The following is a 22,454-nucleotide window of genomic DNA, read 5'->3' as shown; positions in this document are numbered from 1 at the left end:
CCAATGTGTGTGCTCAAGTCCTGATTTCCTTGAGGAAATGCATATGCACTTAGAAAATGGTTTTGTTATTCATTCTGAAATGTCAAATAGGGAGGGAAGGGAGCAGAAAATGGGCTGCTAATAGAATAAGAAAATGTGAGACCAACAAAGAAGGTTAGACATAGACTTTCAAAATGGTTGCATTAAACAGCACAATTAGTACTCAGTTGTATTTTTGACCTATGATACTGGAACACAGCAAGATATTCAATACGTGCTTTTGGAGTTATTATAAATAGAGGTTTTTTGGCTTAGAGTTCAGTTAGCTTCTTGTGAAAGTACAGGGTCCTGGAGATTAAGAAAAAAAGATGTGGATTTCATTTAACTTGACGTAACTTGTATTGGATAAACCAGTGTGAGCTGCCCTGCTATATTTAGCCCAGTATAGTTTGCCCTTTATTCTGCAATGCACATTATTGAGAAAGAGCTACACCGTCACACTATGCCCCACATTGCTGGCAGGACCTCTCCTCATTACAGAAGGGGAAAAGCTACAAGGTGAAGGGCAAGAGAGGACTGACTCTCCTCTGTAACAGGCATTAAGAAGTGCAATTTCTGTCTCTAGTTCACAAAGGAAACACACTTTTATATTTCACTTCTAATTCTAGCTTCCTGTATTGAATGATTATGGATCCTGGACACCTATTCAGTTGCAATAAGACAACATACTGCATACTCCTTAAGAGTGAAAAGAAACACTATCTCGACCAATAGCATACCGAATAGTTAAAATTATGAGGTAGGTCCAGAAAAGTCACTACTGTAATTATCACTGCCAGTGATTATTTAACAACCCCATTGCTACACTGAAATGGGGAGGGATAAAAAGAGGGAGACTGAAAAACTTTTACTGCCAAAAATCTCTCAAAAACCAGGCAAGCTTTTAGACTGTATCTCTATAATAATCCTTGCTTCCTTGCTTACCAGGACTGATTTTGGTCTTGAATTTGTGAAACCAAATCACTCACGCCAAACTGAATCCAGACTACTGGCTCACTTGTCAATAGAAGACTAATCTGGTTCTCAAAAATTTGGCAAGGCCCAAACCAGATGCATCTTCCCTTCTACCCCTTTCCACAACAATTTCTTCCACTGTAAGCTTTGACCAAACTGACCAACTTTAAAACTATCATCCAGCACATTATACATTATGAAAGATTGTCAACCACATGGACCAGAAGCCTGAGCAGTTTTAGTCACTGGTGGTGGTTCCCTTACGGCAGACAGAATCACAGCCTAAATCTTGTAGAGAGAAAACACAATGATCTTCTGTGATCGTATGTCCTCGATGCTTGGAGACATTCTCTTCTGCTGTTTAGCATGTCCTACCTCCCTCATCAGGAACTTCTAAGCAGAGCCCATGAGGCCACGTTCTCTTGCAGCTCCAGGGCAGTACCACAAAGCCTTTCACAGCACATCCCTTTGACTCCACCCAGCCACACCCTCAGGAATCAGTCTGTTATTTGTCTGTACTGAGTGAAAACCGGAAAAATCCAGAATTTGTCCCTGGAAAGATAAAAGACAAGCTAATAAATGCATAAATGTTCATAAAATATTTAATGTGGGAAACAAGAACTCTTTCCAATCTGAGTCTCGTGATTCCTCATGTCTAAATCAGCAGGGCAAAGTATATCAAATATGGATTCTGGTCTGTGATGGAACTTCATTTCTCAAACTGTAACACAGAGAAAATGAAGTTTTTAATTCAAAGGCTTAACACAATTCTCTGCACAACACTACCTTCCCTTTATTTGTGACTTTGAGCTACTCATTTTTTGGAGATATTTAGACGTTACATGACCCTCTGCTAAATCTTTTGTGATGCTACACCTTTGATGATCAGATAGTAAGAGTTCTGTCAAGACCAACTGAAGAGATGAAAGACAAACTTTAGTTATTTTCCTTTTGTCTTCTTCAAGGGGCAAAAACACTATCTTGCCCTTTTATTACACCTTTTCCAGAAAAAAAACCTACCTGTGCTTAGTCAAAAGTAGCTCTCAGATTTGTATGACTCAGTATTTTGAGAACTTTTCATCTTAATTTCACACATAATTTTCACTAAGGTAGGTCATTTGTAAATCATTAAACATTGTTAACTAGTATTCCAAGTATTACTTAATACAATGTTCATTTGGGATGGAACACTTTAGACAGGACCAAGAAACTGATCAGTCATGCTCCTTAGGGCTGCTCTTTGTGGGAGAGGGGTGTCTGCCATTACTGCTGTGCCACCTACATCACACTGCCAGTTCCTGTCTTGTCTCTGCACTTCCCTGGGGTTTCCCCAACTCAGAAACCACCCCCACTGTGTCACAATCCCCTCACTTGCTGTGCCATGCACCTGCACTGGCTCTGATTGCCTTGGCAACTTTTCATTAATGTACCCAAATAATTGCAAATATCCTGTGAAAACAGATACAGAAAAGGAACAACAAATTTTACTGCTCTTTATATTTAGAAATACTTTCCAGTCCTCAGGAAAGAAAGATAATCCATTGAGTCAAACACTCTACATAATTTTTAATCTCAGAATCAGCACTGGTCACATATACAGTCACACAGTACACAGTAACTACAAAGAAAAATGCTACTGCAGATGTTCACATACAAATGCCAATACTTTTTATTTCACTTGTTTTAATTAAGAAGGGCTCTGTTATTTAATCTGTCAAAAATAGCAACTCTAAGCCCATTCAAAATAAAATATTTAGTCTGCCTGTTGCTTGGTGTCAAAACCACTTCTGCAATTAAGCAAATATAAGTGACAGATGCTCTGGTGGTGGAAAGCATCTGTGTTCCCTGGAGCAGCGTAACTTCAATCCTCCAGCTGGCCACTGCTCTTCTGCCCCTATGGGACAGCTCTCTGAAAGAAGAGAGAGCAGGGCCTCAAGATTTCTGTGTTTACCAGCAGCTACTGCAGTGCCACAGAGTGATGACACAGTTGGTGCTGAGGATCCCATATTCAGTGTTTGTGTAGTGTGCACTGAGCACACATCCATAACTTTAGCACATCAGGTGAGTCCTGGAAAGCAGTGTCCACTTCAGATGTACCCGGAAGAAATCCCACTTGTGCACCCCAGAGTAATCCATACCATTAGCCAAAGGGCAGGTGGCTAACTGGCAGGTCCACCCCAGAAATGTACTACTGAGGTGAATTGGTAATGCATACAGACCCTAGAAATCTAGGAATATTTGGAGAGTTAATTACCTCTTTGTAAGAGGTAAAGACCTCTTTGTTAAGATAAGGTGTTTGATCCTGATGGAGACAAGTATGTAGCAGAGATATGGAGCAATACTATTGTCAGATTTCAGAGCACCACACTCCCCATGGCATGCTCTGCAGGCATGAATAAGTGGGAGAAATTACATTAATGCATATTACCATCAATGAGACTTAATTATCTGAAGTTAAATATCAATTAGAAGAAAATGGTTTATAATTCAAACGTTGAATCACATTAAAGTCCCTGTCAACACAGTAGTATATGCCTGACTTCTGTCCACGTTGAAAGTAATGTATAAGTAATTCAGCATTTTCCAGTAACTACCAGTTCTGAAATACTTTTTCTGAAACACTCCCTATGCTGTGTATGGCTCACAAGTACATATTAATAGCAGATACTGCACATTTTGAGAACCATACATTCCCAGTTAAATCTTCTAAACAATGCTTCTTGCCATTCTGACTGGTGAGCTGAAAGAAATTGGACACCACAGAGTATATTTGCTCTGAGGTGGCAAAATTGGAATTGTTTTTCTGCTTTTTTCTATATTCACTTACTAACACTATGAATTTTCCAGATCAGAAAGATGTAGAAGAAGCAAGGCTGGGGCCTTGCCAGGATTGACTTGGTATGCCTTTTCCAGCCAATGTCCCTAGAACTTGAGGATCTTTCAATCTTGCAACCCTAGCCCTAAGTATAAACCCTAATCCTAACCCTAACACCAGCTTCAGCTCTAAACCTAACAAAATCCTATGGGTTTTCCAGATCAGAAAAATGGAGCTTCAGCAAGACTGGGGCCTTGCAGGGATTGTGTAGGCATGCCTTTTCCAGCCCTAGTGTTCCTGGAGCTGTAGGCTCTTTGACTCTCTCAGCCCTAACCCTAAGGCTAACTAACACTAACACTAACCCTAACCCAGCACCAGGCTAGCCGAACCCTCTACTATGGGTTTCAAGTTCAGAAAGATGTAGGAGCAGCAAGGCTGGGACCTTGCTGGGATCGTGTTGGCAGGGCTTGTCCAGACCCAGTGTTCCTGGAGCTCTAGGCTCTTTGACTCTCTCAACCCTAACCTTAAACTGAACACTCAACCCTAACCCCAACCCCAGTTTAGCCCTAACAGTAAGCAAATCCAGATGAGAAAAGTGGAGGAGCAGCAAGGCTGGGGCCTTGCTGGGATCACCTTGTCTTGCCTTTTCAAGCCCCAGGAGTTCCTGGAGCTGACCTAATTCCAACAACCTTTCCCACAAACCTTGCTTTACATCTATCTTTTGACTGTAACAGTTTTGATTTTATTAGAGTGCATCAATATAATTCCAGAGCTATTTGGGATTTTTGCACAAAGATTTGTAAAAAGCCTGAAATTACATTTATGTCAATATATAAAGGAAACATTTTGCTATGTTTCATGTAATAAAATTAATAAGATTAGGTAATGTAATCACATGGTGCAATAACAGAATTCTAGAGAGCATCATTTTTTTTTATTACAGGTAGAAGCATCTTTGAGTTTCCTTTTGCCACACCATCAATTTGCTAAAATGAAAGTGTTATCTATTTCAAACAGCAGCTCATTTAAATTAAACTCATCACCATAAGCTTTACATTTCAAATGCCATTTCCTATCTGTGACACAAAAAAGCAAAACCAGTTTGTTAAAGTTCATGGTCTTACTTGTAAAAAACATTTTCAATCACTATCATATGCAAGGTAGTATAAAACTCACATGAATCATATCCAAGGAACTCTACTTCATGTTCAAATTCCAAAGTTAGAAGTTAATTGCTTAACTCCAGCAAAAAAGTATTTGAAAAGAAAAACTGAACCAAAGCAGAAAACCAAACACAATTCTATATAAAGAGAAGCCATTCTTCTGTTTTACTTTCAGATGGATTCATCACTTATTTTATTAATGGAATGGGGTGTGGAAGACAGCTGCCCAAAAAACAACCAAAAAAAGATTTAAAAAAATATTTTAAGAGCAACAATATGCCCTAGGGTAGACCTGCCTGGCAATTATTCAGGAAAAATGGTTTCTATTCAGAAAAGTGCAGCTCATCAAATATGGTAAATTTACAGTGAAAGGGATGATTTCTGTAATGCGAGGGAAGCTGTGTCAGAATCACTCACAATCCCTGCACTTCATTGTGTTTGAGGAGCCTGGGCAGCATCTCAGTTACACCAGATGATACAAACAGTGCAGAGGCAATTACCTGTTCTGAGTAAGTCAGACCAGCTATTTGAATATTACTGTTGATGAGACCAGCTGGACGCAATAACAAGAAGATTTTCACATGCTACAATATACTATTTGTTCAGACTCTCTAGTTGAAGCTGGTCTACTTAGTATACATGAGTCAATGTTAGTCATGACATGACATTAATCATGAGTCAACAGTTCTCAGGACACGGATTTCCTACACCCATGTGTCTTAGTGCTTAGTTATTCCCAGTCCCTGGTTAGAATGAGGTAAAGGCTTTTTATCATAGTGGCAAGACATGGGATATATGCCAAAACATACAAAACAGGGACTTTGGCTTTCATGTTTCCAGCATCCTCAGCAACTGCTAGAAACTGGTTATGAGAAGAAAATCTTATTGGCCTCCATTTCTCAGTTATCATTAAATACTCAGTAAAGTCTTAAGTTCATTGCAATGTAGAACAGGAAAAAACTTTTGTAACAGAAAAGATATATGTTTTAACATTTAGAAGGAAAAACCTGTTTCAAGTGCATTTAGATAGTAATTCAAATGCTATTCTAAAAGCCTAAAATGAAGCTTTTCAGACCTAGAGCAGGAGCTAGAACTATGTCTCAACACCTCCTTGATTTTTCCTGAATTGAGATACATTATTAAACTCTAGTTTTAGAAACAAGCAAGAGCATAACTGTGGATTTAACACCACATTTTCAATCCTATGATCTGCATTATTTGGATTTCTAGATGGATGATTTAAGACAAAGTGATTAATTTTCAGAAGACATAATTGAAAATATCTAAGTAAGAAAAGTGGTAAAAATTAATTATTTTCATTATTTAATTAATAAATAATTGCTTCTCAATAGCTAATTTTACTAGCATTGTTTGTGTTTAAAGTTTATTCAATCATTAATGGAACTTTAAACCTGATCAATGTTTTACTTTATAAGCAACACTTTGAATGTTTCTTTTAGGATATTCTAGGCACATATTTCTTTTCTGTATTTTAGTTATTAAATTTTTTTCCCAAATCACAGTGAGGTGTGCTACATTTTTTCTAGGGCCAAGCAAAAAACTGATCATTATTTTTTTAAAAAAGACATTATTTTTACATATGGGTTAGTTTAGTGCAATTAGAACGTTTTATAAGGAATTCAGAATCAGCCAGAAACTTAACCATAGAGGTTTTTTTTCAGAAAACTACACGTGAAATAACATATCTAATCTCTCATGACAGTCAACAAAGGTGTAGTGTGACATTTGGTTGCCTAAACCAAATTTAGTTGAGTATGATTTGGTCTGCTGTGAAGTACCTTGGTTGGTCTTCAAACCTTGCAACAGAAGGTCCCCTCTGAGCCCTGTGTCCTGTCCACCAAGCCCGTGCACTATTTCAGTACACCAAAGCATTCCAAACTGTACTCAATGCCACCTTTATTCAAATGATGGAGTCTGGAAAATGGGGAAAATTATGCAGGTGACTACAGGTAAGGTTCTACTTGTGGCAAGCTGAATGATCATCATCTGCGTTGACCAGAGCTCCCCTGGCTGTAGCAGGAGCTGGCACATTGATAGCCATGATCAACACATTAACACAGCTGGATCTCAAAACTTAAGTGAATTCTTGATGTTTCAATTTCTTTACAGAAAATAATGAAAAGCCTTTGAATTTTTGAATTGAAAGACAAATATATTTTATGAAGGAATTAACAACACTCATCTTTTAATAAAATATTGGAAAATTTGTATTTAGAAACTGTAAGATGAAAGTAGTCACTGAAAAGTTGGGATTTACTTGCTTTTTTAAAACACATTTTAGAAAACTGAAATAATTTCACATATAATTTTGATGTGACAGTCATAAAATTATCCTCAGAAGTTTTTGAAAAGTAAACAAGAACAGAACCCATAACATTCCCTATAGTATGTGTGATAATAAAAGTATCACTCTATGGTTCTAAAGAGTTACAAAGCATAAAGAATAAAAATAGAACTTTACCTAAGCAGAACATATGGAACATGTTGTCCTTGCCCAGATACTGTCATGTTGCTACTCTCAGAAAACATTTATGATAAGTGGGTAGGAAAGCTGTACAGTATACACTTATATTGTCAGGGCCTCTCAGACAACATATTACAACCAAAACTGAAATTTAAAATACAGTTCAAATTTAGAATAAATTAAACAGAACAGTTTAATAGCTTTCTATGTTCTAGACTAGATTAGCTGTATAATTTATCTATACAGTACTTTTATGGATCAAGAAATTTCTCATTATTTTAGGCTTTATATACCATCATATCTATGGGATATAGTTTCTCATTCATCAAGACGTTGTGCTTTTTACAATTATATCTGTGCAAACCCTATCACAGTAAAATATAATTGCAATTGTTTCAAACTGCTCTTCAGTTTTTTTTCTCCAAAGCATTTTAAATAAATACAGGGTCTATCACCTAACAACTTGATTATATTTTGATTAAATGTATTTCCAAAACAACTGCAACATAAAAAAAACCCCAAAAAAACCAAAACCACAAAAAACCAAACCCAAACAAAACTTTAATCTTGTTTCCTGAGCAATACATTTTTATGTAAAAATCTTTCAAATAATATCAATTTTACCTCAGTGAGAAAAGGGCATTAGTAGAGAGCAAGGTGAGTGTATGCCAGGCATGTCTGCTGGCAATAAAGAAATTCCAACAGTGACCAGAGCTGCAATAACAGAGGCACAACCAGTAGATCAAGGGACATAACTTTGCTCATATCCAGAATATCACATCCAGTTTTTGGCCAACTGTGCAAAAAAAGCACCAATAAACTAAAGTGGTGTTTTTAAAAGTGGAGTATTTTTAAAGCTTTACTGGTTAGGGACTGAAGCAGAAGCACCCATCAAATAAAGAGAGCCTTGGGAATGGGAGAAACTAACAGCTGCTCCCCCACCAATTGCCTCTGGGGAGGTGAGGAATAAGATGGAGACAACTGCTTCCAATAAAGTGACTGACAGAATTACAAGATAATTTATACCAAGAGAAATTATACCAACTCAAAAGTTCTCTAGAAAATAAAAGTTCATATACCTTATTTTTCACAAGTTGAGCCAGTTCCAGTATAATGCTAACAGGTCTTCTTAAGAAAAAAAAATATTAAAGAAAAATTGCATGCAAATTACTGTGATTTTGACTTCCTGGGAAGTTAACCTTTCTAACAGTAGGACAGGACTAGAAATAAGATTGAACAAAAAGAAGTTAATAAAAAGACTCACCAAAACACATCCTGACAGCCAGTGATGTTCCAATAATTATGTTCGCAGCTCTATGACAATGTGAATATCGTCACTTTTTCAGTGGAAGATAAACATAAGAAATTTCCAAGAAGAATGTGCATAAAGGAACTTAGGAATTGTTATGACTAAATTCACTAAGATGCCCAGATACATACTGGGTAAACTCTGAGTTTTCCAGAAAATAGTTATCCCCCTCAAACAGAAACTTTTCAGTATTTCAGAAAAAGTTCTGTCTTCTACCCTGAGATTAATCTGCACTCTTTTTCAAATTGTTCCAGTAAACAGAAACCAGAAAAATGCTGGAAGAAATAACAATACTCAGGGAACTCAGCAAAGATGCAGTAAAACCTAGGCTAAAGCTTGTCCCACACCCGCCCTTGCAAAGAGAAGTGCAGGTGCTCAGATCAGCAATCATCCATGTGGATTGGATCATTGTGCTACTGGCTACTCTGAGGAGATTGGGATCTCACTACTTCTGATCAGAAATTCCTTCCCCTGGATGAGAAAAATTTATCAATGAAAGTCTAACCAATAATGATGCTTATTTGGATATTTTGGTTTTCTTAAAAGATAGCAATCAAAAGCTTTATTGCAGGATTCCCAAAAAAGTACAAACAAAGATCCCTTTCATCCAGAAATAATTTGTCATCCTTTACCTTCCAGCCTTGATCTCTTCAACTTCTAACATCCTAACAAGTAAGACTTAACATTAAAGATGCTCAGAATTTACCATCCGAGTCACATAATTCTATGTTGGGAAAAAACCCCAAACATTTGCTTTTAGCTGACATTCCCTCCTCGCAGTTAGTACTCATTAAGTTTTAGACCCATTTCTTCCTCTTTACCTGTCCACTTGACCTGACTTAGTTCTGAATGGATTTCCATGTGGTTTGTAACTTACAACAGAGCCTGTTTGGCTCTGGCTTTTGTCGATCTTAAGTTTTTGTTGATCTGGGACTAATGCAGAGGATTGAGGACACCTCAGCAGGATTTAAGGCAGGAGAGTAGTACTGGACTGCTGAATGACACTGCAGAGTTCAGGCAGTAGGGATTGACAGGCACTGCTAAAAAAAGCCAACAGTTTTCTTTTTTTTCCCTGGTGTATAATCAGAGGCATTTGTTTCTTCTCTCATAGTTTTCTCTCGTGGATCTCCTTTAGGGTTATAACCATCTTTTAGAAAGACTTAACAAGTAAGTGATCAATCACAGCTCTTATACTATCCAACAAGGTAATTCTTTCACCACAACCAGGGTACAAGCTGGAGACAGGCCTTTTATCTTGCCTAAGGAATAGATAAGCTGTCTGTACAAGAGGCCACATCTAGGTGAGGTTAGGTATCCACCCAGTTTATCTCCAAAGACCTAAATAGTACATCAGATTTTGCTTTGCCTGTATGATTATACTGTGCTCAAAATAGTTTAGCTGCTGCTAAAGAGACTCCTAATAGAGATTGTGCTGACCAAATTTTGTTAAACATATATTCCATGCTTAATAGTCTTAAACACTTTTACTCCTCACTGATTCTGTCCCCTCTGGTTTTACAGCTCTATGATCCTTTTCTTCCTGTAAAATACTTCAGCACATGTGTTTGACAAACATAAATGCCTACAAGCTGCCACCCTACCACTTATATGATTGCTCAGTCCATCTCCAGCAAGCACCTTCAGTGAGAAGCTAGAGGAATACTTTCGGAAGGGCTATATTTTGCACTGTCTCACTTTCTCTCTAAACAGGGAACTTTTGTCTTGTTGTCTTTAAAAAAGTCAGAATTTGAAATAAATGGATGCACTGGGCTTCTTTGATCAACCACTAGAGAGACTAGAATTAGCTACATTTTTAGACATTTGTATTAATATGCAAATAACTGCATCCATTTCACAAAGATTCTTAGAGGGAAGACAGCTTTGGGGACTAGATCTCAGAAAGCTTTGTTTCATTATTTGGATTAACTTGATTAGTATTACCTTCCATTTCCTCCTAAGTCATCCAGTCATTGTACAGAGTTGATATTAAATTAATTTGACCAGTTCTTCAATGAGGTTTTTGTCTTTATGTTCTTCCTAGGAGCCCTGAAAATAGCTGTCATCTTTAGCTAAGAGGCTGTGAAAGATGAATGTGACTTACAATCATCCCTGGGCCTTTCCATCCATTACTGGTAATCTATCACAGACATTTCTGAGTTGATAACCCCATCAATGTCTACTAAAAAAAAATCTATTTCATCTGAGGCAGTGACCACCTTCACTAAGTTAAAACAGGTTTTCAGTATACAGTGAGAGTGTTCTGATACTTATTTGGGGAGGAATAGACTTTACATTTTAAATGCCCCAAATATTGTTAAATGTTATACTAGATGAGCTGGTTTTTTGAAAAGTGTTCATAAATGCTATAACCAATGACTGCTAACATTTCATTCTGCATTTAAAAGTGGCTTCAGATATGGGTTATACTGGACTGGGGTGATAACCAGGTGCAATTACAAACAGTAATTGCAGGATGCCACAACATCATCTCTGAAGCTACCTGCCTGTGAAGCAAGATGCCCTTAACTTCATTGAGAATATTCTCTAGCCCACAAACTCTTGAGAATATGCTGCTAGAATAAATTTTAACAATGCTTCCAGACACTAATGCTGTTACCAATTTCTCTGTCAATCAAATGATACTTTCCTTGAATTTGCATAAATCTAAATGCTGGGAAACACATATTTAATTATATTTAGATTTCTGTAATTACATTTGCATCAAATTTGTTTAAAGATGGGATATGTGTAATGAATGACACCAGCAAAGCTCTATTGCCTTACTTGAATGGGAATAACTGAATATATGAAAGGTTTTGGTTACAAGGCGTAATTCAAAGAGAGCGTATAGATCTTTCTCAAGGAAAAAAAGCCAAGCCAAACCAAAATAAAAACCCCAAAAAAACAAAAAAAGGGTTTTCATAATTCCTTCTGAAGAATTAAGACTACTTCCTAGCTGGACTGACCATGTGGAAAAGTGTCCTCAAATCTCTTTCAGAAAGATGATAACAGAACAGCTCACAAAGTCAAAAAGTTTGGAACAAACTAGTACCTTAAGACCTGTGAAAACTGATTAAAATCTTAGCTCCTGCTTAACATACTATGCTGGTGGTGTGTGTGCTGCTGTGTTGACACCCTGGACCTTGCCATCAATTTCATTCCAAATATGTCTGACCTAGGTGCTCTTCAAAAAGGAATTATTTGAAAACACCTCCAAGAGCTTTCTAGTTACAGTATTACACTTTGCAGTGATTTTTAAAGCCCATTCATTTGCAACCCCAGGACTGCTAGTGATTGTTTAGCTTCCTTTCATTTATACTGAAAAACTTAATATTAGGTAGCAAATTAAAATGCTTCTTTAATTTTGGATTGCTTCAGAACATAGTCACACCTGCTGCCAATTAGTCTCTTATTAATCCTCATTAAGTTTGTTCATGTTGCAAAGAAAATGATAAAACTGAGCCCTAATTGCCAGTGTCCTAATGAGCACAGCTGTATCACAAGGCCAAAAGGTCCCTGACACAACCCAAAGCCCAGACCTTAGATGGCAAAATTGGATAAGAATATCTTTTTTTCCTCCTTCTGCTTATGCAGAGAGAGACATGAAAGTTGAATCCTTCCTCTCTCAGTTCAAGGAACTCTGTTTTTGTCCTTGCACTGGGAATTACCTCAGTCAAAGAAAGTCACATCACTGCAAACATCCATATAGCATGAATGATCTTAAAAACAAAAATGATAAAACTGAGGAGGCAAAATAAATAACGGCATTACAAAGTAGTGATTCCTCTCTCCTAACTTTTTAAACCTATTTCTATTTCCAAACTGATCAGAAAACACAAAACATAAACATAATAAGGTGGCTTGACAAGATGGATGGATGGATAGTTAAAATTTTCACAAGGTCCATTGAAAGACCTTATGATAAAACTTTAGTTTGTGGCTGAAGCTAAGATCCTAAATCCGCAGCCAGGGAATTATATTTAAATGGTCTGATAATCTTGAGTACTGCAGGCCCCACAAATATGATGTAGGTCAAATTCAAGATAATTTTTTATATATTTGGATGCTTAAAATAACATTATAAGATAGTAAATTCAGATAGGTAAGGTATGAATATTTTGGCTATGACTGATTTTCCCAGAAGGGTAAAGCATTTTTCCTATGCATCACTTTCTGACTGCGTACACCTAGATATTAGTGTCAGCTTTCTTTATCAGTCTGTTCTTCCACTGAGAAGCAAAACCTGCTGCCACAAGACACATTAGAGTTTAGAATGTTGCATTACACAAGGTAAGTATGTAACTCCCGGCACTCATGAAGTCAGATTATTTGCCAACATATCACAGTCAATACCCAATCAGGTTTCTTGTACAGAATCATAAAGATATACATGCTAAGAATATGGTTATTACTCAAAATCAGACAGCAGGCCTGTAAGAAAAAAACTCAATAAATGAATGTAAAAAGGAGCCTGAACAGATGTAAAAAAAACCAAACCAAACCAAACCAAACCAAACCAAACCAAACCAAAACAAAACAAAACAAAACAACCAAAAAAACCAACAAAACCAAAACATGAACCAAGCATCAGAATTTTGCTTATTGAATAATGAGAAGACCCAACACTGTGAAGAAAGAAATCCATAAGTTCTAAGAGGGAAGTGCTATCAAAGTTGAGGCAAGGATTTAAGACTTTAAACAAATCAAACAGGACAGTAATCATTATATGCTTCAGTAACCTATCTTTATGGATGCCATTGAGCTTATTAACCAGTTCAAGGAAAAACATCCCCTACACCGAACTGGAAAAAAAAAATCTGCCGGTATCTAAAGGAGGATTAAAGTTGCACTGATGACTACTGGGCTTTTGCCATTGATTTTCACAAGATGAAGGTCAGGCGCTTATTTAAACACAAGAAAATGTACCTTTTCACTAAAAAAAGTCAATCATCTTGATTGTTAAAGTCAATATCAAAAGCCATCAAAAACAACTGTTCAGAAGCAGAAATATTTGCTTAAATTTTCAACTTCAAGATTGCTTATTCTGTGCATGAATTGAATGTTCTAAATAAATTCTACTTCTTTATAAAATTACATGATTACATGATATGACATACTGCTGATATCTCTGGTAATAGGGGTGATATTAACAGCATATTTCTTTCATTAAAATTATTTATATTATTAGCAGTTACAGGTTGATGATAGATATAAAAAGATTTTCCTCTAGACCTAAAGAAAATATATTGGAAGTTCTGAGGCCTCAAAACCACATTGCATTTAATAAAATAATGCTAGTGTCACTAGAAAGCAAATTTTGCTTCAATAACAGCCTTGACACTATATAAAGAAACAAAAGCACATCTCTGGCTTTAGTTCAGTGTTTACTTCACATAAATGCCTTTGCTTGACTGTGCCATTATCCACCAGCAGAGTATGCCATTGCTGGAACACAAGCTTTCATTCCACTAATGGCATTGCTTAAAGAACATATTAAGATGATGGTGTTTTCATTCAGGAGATATCCATACATCTTCCACAAGTAATTACATTACCAGTAATCCTTTTTAAAGGCTCTCTTTGCTCAGTTGCTTTGCCAATAGCTCTAAGTTTGGTTACACGACAATTGCACTCACTCTTAGCACATGAATTGAAAACAGATGAACCAGCTAATACATGGGTGCTCTCTGACCAGTCACAAATCATAGAACTTGGAGCCATCAAAGGAAACAAACATGCTTTACAAAGCCCCAGATAGTTTGGTTTTATTTATGGCTGAAAACAGCAGAGAAAGCTGAATATAGCACATGCCCTTTCACATATTTTGCGAAGAACAACAATTACCATGAAAGAGAACCACTAACTTTTTAAGGAGTGCTGGCATACACAATGCTTTAAAAAAAGCAGTCTCTAACTGCAGGACAAACATCTCTTTCTTGAAGAAAAGAAGCAGAAATATGAAGATATGGAATACAAGGCATATTGTGAAATACTCTAATAACACCAACAGATTCAAACTAAGAAGCTTTGCTAAATATTCAAACACTGGCCAAATTAAATCTGAAGGCTATTTCCATACTGTGAATTATGTTGAATTCATTAATGAATAAAAACTGTTAACCTCAATACTAACCCTGCACTTTTCTACTGCAGAGCCTACTCCTTGTTCCTGAGATAGTGATTAAAAATAGCAACTGTCATCATATCTGTCAGTCAGTGTATACATAGAGGATGCAGGAGACAGTGTGCAGAAGTGTTTTTTGAATCATCAAGCAGCAGTACACAGAAAGGCAGAGAATAAATTAAACCAAAAAATAAGCCTCAGGCTGATGTGTTTGAACTTCACTGCAAACATTCTTCATACATATTTAATTGCTCCATTGAGACTGTGACTGTTCTGGAGATGTTCCAGGCATTATTTCCATTCCATTAGTACACTTGCAGTATGTGTACTCCTTAACCCAAAATGATTGATGCTATAAATGTCTTCCCACTTACTGACCTGAACACTAATTGAGGTTGCGTATAGATTAAAAGGCAGTGTATGCTTTTTGAAACCGGCCAACATATATTGTAGGCACTGAAAGACCTTGTGGTGCAAGAAGAAAGTGGTACTCCTAACTGAAGACTGTGGTTTCACAGAAATGTTTCAGGTAGATAGAGTTGGAAATCATACAATAGGTTGACAAACTTTGCTAAACAACACTTTAAACAGAAGCTTAATTCTAACTCCCACCCTTCTGAAACATAAAACAATCATTCTTTGAAATAAAATTATCACATACCAGATTCTTTTGTCTGTGCTTGCACCTCCTAAATTATTTTGCTTTGGGAGAAAGTATAAATTTTTTACTTTCCATAATAATAAAACTTCAGGATTCAGATAATTTTATCAGTTCAGATGCACACAAGAGGAAAAGTTGAATGTTTTTAAAACACCTTGATTAGAACTAAGATAATGTTGTACCCTGCAAATTATTCTACTATGAACCAAAACTTTTCTAGTTCAAATTATAAAGGTAAATATAATTACAGTATATCAGCTAAAATTTTGAGTAAGCCACCCTGAGGGAGCTGTGGTTGCTTAGCCTGGAGAAAAGGAGGCTCAGGGGAGACCTTACTGCCCTCTACAACTGCCTAGCAGGAGGTGGAGAATGGGTGCGGTCAGTCTCTTGTAACCAGCAACAAGTGACATAAGATGAAAGGACACCAAGTTGTGCCAGGAGAGGTTTAGATTGACTATTGGGATAAGTTTCGTCACTGAAAGGGTCGTCAAGCATTGGAACCTGCTGCCCACAGGAGTGCTTGGAGGTATTTCAATGACATGTAGATGTGGCACTTAGGGACAAGGTATAGTGGTGAACATGGTAGTGCTGGGTTAACAGCTGGATTTAAAAGTCCTTTTAATCTAAGGATTCTGTGATCAACCTGAAAGCTACAGACAGTCTTAAATCCTTAGCATTTAAGGCATTAAAATCATTTGTACCACATTTTGAAAAAAAAAAAGCCTTATAATAGAAGCTGCTTTATGCAGCTTGGTCAAACCTGTATCAAACATTGAAAGAATACTTGGGAAACACTAATACTCATATTATACTTTATTTATAATGTTTGCAAACATAAGTATGTTAGACTTCATGGGACAGAATACTGGAGAGAAGCTCAGACAAGAAATCTGGACCCGTCTTTGAGAGAAGTTTCATCCTGAGAACTAATGCATTCAAAATGACATTGCCTGTGCTGTCTTGCTCCAGACCCTCCAGATCAAATTTATTCAATTTAAAACTGATTGTTTCCCACTTAAATTCCATCTCTCAACTCAGTATATCATTTAAAAGTCAAATAAGATATTTCCAACTTGTTCACTGTCATTGAAAACATGCATCACTCTATTTCCTTCCCAAGACCTATGCTTCCCGTGCTATGCTAATTGGGCTTGAATATTTCAATAGATGAGGTCAGGTCAAAGCATGCAAATAACTGGAAGCTGAGCATGTGTTGAGGTCCATTATTTCACTGGCACACCACATCTGTGAGCAGCAAATATATGTTTATAGATGAGGTATTTACCACATTTGTGTGCCATGTTTCTTTTTAAAATTAGAATTCCAGACAGTAACCTTCCTGGGGCAGAGTTCACTTCTCCTGGGCTGCACAATGCTGGCACAATGGAAGTCCCCTGTAAGAGCATTTATAATAGTAGTTTGTTTTTAAACCATGGTCATGGGTGTTTGTTTATACAAAATGAATTTTCTAAAAGTTATAAAATTATTGTTCCATTTTTTAGTAGGGATCACAGAATCAGAATGGTTTTGGTTGAAAGGGAATTTATTGATCATTTTTTCCAACTCCCCTGCCAGCACCTTTCACTACACCAGATTGCTCAGACCACTAAGGGCTAAGGCATCCACGAGCACTCTGAGACAATCTCTTCCTGTGACCCGCCACCATCACAGGAAAGAATTTTTTCCTTACATTTGGTCTAAACCTAACCTCTTCCCATTTAAAGCCATTCCCCCTTATCCTACCTTGACACCTCTTTGTAAAAAGTCTCTCTCCATCTTTCTTGTCAGCCCCTTTAGTCATTGCAAAGCTGCTGTAAGATCTCCATGTAACTCTTTCAACTTCATGCTGAACAACTCCAGCTCTCTCAGCCTGACTTCATAGAAGAGGTGCTTTGAAAAAAAATTCACATCAACCCATCTAAATGGAAAGTACCATGTATGAAAAAGGAGCTTGCACTGGAGCTAACAAAAGTGCACAATCTCAAAGAGGTTTGTTCAGAACTGGGACAAAGCTATGTCTAGTATTTAAAAAAAAACAAACAAACCTTACTTTTTTATTATTTAAAGCATAGCATAGAATCAATTGAAATTGCCATAGCAAGTCACAAAACTGAAATTAAAACCTCCTTAATTTTAATTTTAATTTTAATTTTAATTTTAATTTTAATTTTATTTTTAATTTTAATTTTAATTTTAATGTAATTATTTAATTATTTTATGATTTTATTTTAACATAATAATTTGATAATTTCTTGGCCCTTGCCCTTTACCTTCTCAATTGTAAGATAGTTTTTAATAAATGAAATAAAATTCAAATTTTTCTATAGCAGAACTAGCAGAATCTGGTAGGATGTATAAAAAAGAAATGGGAAAGCAGCAAACAAGAGTACAACAGCAAAAACCATGAAACAAAGCTTTGAAAAATATGGACCTTTCTCAAGGCTGAATAAGTTGTTTTCCAATTGTTTTCACTGGCATTGCTCTACCCCCTGGCCATCACAAACAAGGGCTGATGCCCTTTCCACTGAAATCCAGAAAGATTTACTCTGTCTGCATGAGAAGCAGCACTGTGCTTACCAATGCACCAACACAATCAGCAATACAAAGCTAACAGCAGTAAACTGGAGTCAAGGTGGTTTTGATTGAAGGAGTAGATCAATCATTTCAGTACATAAAGAATCTGAAAAGATGGAAAATGTCAAGTACTGTATTAAAAGTATTGTTATTTACACAGTTTACTGAAGCTCTTTGATTAGTCAATATCATAAAATCATTCTGTTCATCAGGGTAACTTCCTGCTAGACAAAGCAGGCTCAAATATGCATGGTCTGAAATTTAACTGGCAGCTGGTTTTATAAGGACTTAACTGCTAACATGATTTTTTTTGTGTTAAAAGAAGAAAAATCTAGCAAAGATGGTACAGTATCAAAACGTACATTATGAAAACAAGAGCCCTGCAGGGCACCTTTTGCTAACAACCTTTTGTTGTGATTTCATTGAAAATTTAATCCACTTTGTTTTAGGCCTTGCTTTTTCCAGTCACAATTGCAGTCAGACAATATGCAATTATCTGAAATAAAAATAAAGCCACAATATTCTCATTATAGTACCCAGCCTAAAAAAGATATGAAGTTGGATGCCTTGCTTAAGACAGCTGTCAGTAGATGCATTTAATTTTACAGCCATACCAATTTTTCAAACTAGAAAAGTAAGTAAGAAACAAAAGAAAGGCTCTTTACATCTAAATTGAGGTTTTATACATGGACTAAATAAGCTTGTATACATTCATATTTATAACTGTTTTAAGCACATCCTAAAAAGATAGTTTTAATTAAGTTTTCTTTTGTATTGAAGGGGGTTCATTCTGACAGTGGTCATGGGGTGTAACAATCTGAGTGGGGGCAGAATGGGATAGAGGATGAAGTCTGGCAGCACTCAAATAATAACTTCTTGCTCCAGCTTTAAGTCCAGTCTTGGCAGAAGATATAGTACTATAATTCTTTTCTTAGGCCTAAATAACTCAATTTGGATACACCAAGCTATTTTTTCCTTCTCTTAAAGCATCTCAAGTTAGAAGTTACAACCACATTCTAGTCATGTGCAGAACTTTGAGTCTCATGATGTGTTTTCACTGGAACTGTGGCTGTTAGCCTGTTTGCATCAGAAAATAGGTGGATATGGTGAAGAGTTTCACTACTTGTATTTGAAAAATTGATAAGCAAAACATAGCAGAAGTTACATCATGAAGAACTATCAGGATCTCAAGAGGAATAAAACTTTTTTAATCAGACAATCAATGGATGACAACTGCCATATCCTTTTCAAAAGTGAAGAAGATTAATATTCTCATCCAGAGTGACCCCAGGGAGACTGATTTCAGTTCCCACTATTAAAATTTCCATTCATATTGGTGGAACAGTTTCACTGTGTTAGTGTGTCCAGTTACACATGAAATCCATAGGATTTAAAAATAGAGTTTCTAAGCTGACCTCCACTGAAACAATCAGTTTCAGAATTGCTTCTTCAGATGGATCTGAAAGCCAAACAGCATTTAACATGATAATGTGTAAATACCCAGTATTTACAGAAATAAGAAGACTGATTTCTCCTCATTAAGGAAGATTGGTGCCTGACAGCTGCAGTGGTCTACTATGATGCCATTACAGCATTGCCAGATAAGGAAAGAGCAACTGGCATAATCTACCAGGAATTGTGCAAAGCATTTAACGTTGTACTGCATGACAGCCTTCCTCCAAACTGGAGAGATGTGGATGTGATGGATGGAGAACTGGTTGGATGAGGAATTGGCTGTATGGCACTCCAAGAGATGTGATCAGTCACTTGTGATGGGTTATGATGCCAGGGGTTGGAACTGGGGCCGGCACTGTGTCACATCTGTGTTGGTGACGTGGACAGCAGCATCAAGTGCACCTCAGCAAAGCTGCCAACACCAAACTGTGCGGTAGAATCAACGTGGAAAGAAGGGCTGACACCCAGAGGGACCTTCACAGGATTGAGGGGTGGGTCTGTGCAAACCTCATGAAGTTCCACAAGGCCAAGTGCAAGGTGCTGCACCTGGGTCAGCTTAATCCCAAGCACAAGAAGAGGCTGGGCAGAGAATGTATTGGATTAATTTCTCCCCTTGTCCGAGGAGCCCTGGGAAGAAAGACTTGCAGGTGTTGAAGGATAAGAATCTTAACATGACCTGGCAATGGGCACTTGCAGCCCAGAAAGTCAAACGTGCCCTGAGCTTCAGCAAAAGCAGCATGGGCAGCAGGGTGAGGGATGAGACTCTGCCCCTCTACTCCACTCTTGTGACCTCATTTGAAATGTTGCATCTAACTCTGGGGCCCCCAAAAGAAGGACATGGACATGTTCAGAGGAATCCAAATGAGAAACAAAAAGGTGAGCAGAGGGCTGGAGCACCTCTCCTACGAAGACAGGCTGAGAGAGGCTGGGTTGTTCAAAACAGGGAAGAGAAGGCCTCAGGGAGACTTATTGCAGCCTTCCAGAACATAAAGGGGGCTACAAGAGAGGTGGAGAGGGACTTTTCACAAGGACATGTAGTGATAGGACAAGGAGGAATGCCTTTAAACTGAAAGAGGGCAGGTTTAGATTACACAGAGGGAACAAATTCTTTCCTGTAAGAGTGGTGAGGCACTAGAACAGGTGGTCCAAAGCAGTTGTGGATGGCCCATCCCTGGAAGTGTTCAAAGCCAGTTTGAATGGGACTTTCAAAAACCTAGTGTAGTGAAAGTTGTTGGCAGAGGGGTTGGAAAGACATATCTTTAAATTCCCTTCCAACCTATGCAATTCTATGACTCTAGGAGAAAGATGAGTCAGAAGTTAAGCTAAGTACATCAGCAAATTCTAAGGCACAAATTTAAACATGCCATTAGGGAGAAATACAATTTTTAAAAAATACTCCAGCATTCCAGGAAGGCAAATAATTTCATTACTTTAATCATCACATTTATTTTAGAAAATTGTATTGATTTTTGGCATCTAGCCATGACGAAGTCTATGAACTCTGGCTGTGAGCATGAGCAGCTGAAACACTCTCTGATCTCCATTGAACTTTGTGGGCTTTCAGAGTTCACATCTTGCACAAAACCACTGGCTGACCCTGCAGCTTCTGTATGTACTAGGTCTTTGGTGTGATGGATTCCTTACAGCTTTCCCAAAGAAATGAGTTTCAGTTGAACTGACCATGTTTTGGGTTATGATTTTGCCAGGCTTCTGCACACTGTAGCAAGGATGCAAGACTGAATTTCTACATTGATATTCTGAAATGTTACCTTTTAGCATTTTTTATGCCTATATGATCACACAATATGTATTACATGGCAGTTACACTCAATTACATGACATCCTGATTTTGGAGTGGACCTAGAATGAGGCCTAGGATAGCTGCAAATGCTAAAGATAGAAAAAAATTTCTAATAACAAAGGAAAAAAGGTAAAGACCTCAAGCAGAAAGTGGGCAATGATATAACAACCACATCACTGATCCTGTGCTTCTGGAAAATCTTCCAGTGCCTGAGTGGGGGAAGAGGTGTCTCCTGCTCAGCAAGAATCCTGCAGGAAGTGGAGAGAAGGTGCTAAAAAAGAACTTGCTCCAACTGTGGTTGAACCAAGAACTGCAACTGCCCATTCAGAGACAAGAACTTTTTGGAATTTCCCAATGAAGATTTTTATCAAAGAACTAGACCTTTTCAGATTTTGGCATAGAATGTGATTTTGTGAAACTATTGTAATTTGGCAGTACTGTTATTACTGAAACATTGGAGACACTGCACTTAAAGCTATACATTGGATAAAATATTTTTAGTAATTGTTCATGATATACCTCTTTCTCAGTAATAGAGATGGAATAAAATGTACTTTTAGAAAGAGGTGAACATGAATTGCCATATCCATCCAATTACAAAGGCGATACTTAGGAATCTAGCAATTATGTAGGAATAAAACCAGGGTTTTTTTCTAGCAGGCTATCAACTACTGAATTGCAAGTATCTACCAGATATAACTCAAAAAGATTAAACAGGATGAGAAACTGAAAAGATATGCTATAAAATACATATGTACTACAGTGGCTCAGAGAATTTAAATCCAAATTAAAGGTGAAAGTTATGTCTATGGGCCCAGTCCAAAATCCAGTTGTAGCTAATGGATGATGCTTTTTTCTCTGCAGTATAATTATCCTTCAGCCACATTGGTCTGTGAATATTTTTTTTTTAAAACCCCAGGACATCAAATGTGTCCACACTAGCACTTATCAGGGACGTGGTGTAAGTGCAGGGATGTTAGGAGGTCCCTTCCTCCCCTTTGTTGCCCTCTTAAGTGTGTGGTTGACTGGGTGGATGTAGATGAGCACATGTGGTCTACTTCATGTGAAAGGAAA

General features: G+C 37.3%; 1 protein-coding gene across 4 annotated transcripts in view; it reads right to left on the bottom strand.

The window, feature by feature from the left end:
• Positions 1 to 22,454, bottom strand: part of TMEM117 (transmembrane protein 117) — a 179,196-nt gene that overhangs the window by 36,954 nt on the left and 119,788 nt on the right. The gene's annotated exons all lie outside the window — the stretch shown is intronic.

Source organism: Lonchura striata, chromosome 1A, assembly GCF_050655825.1.
Source record: "Lonchura striata isolate lonStrDom1 chromosome 1A, ASM5065582v1, whole genome shotgun sequence".
Classification (NCBI taxonomy): domain Eukaryota; kingdom Metazoa; phylum Chordata; class Aves; order Passeriformes; family Estrildidae; genus Lonchura; species Lonchura striata.
The sequence above is the reverse complement of the archived record's forward strand: the minus strand, read 5'-3'. Positions and strand labels throughout refer to the sequence as shown.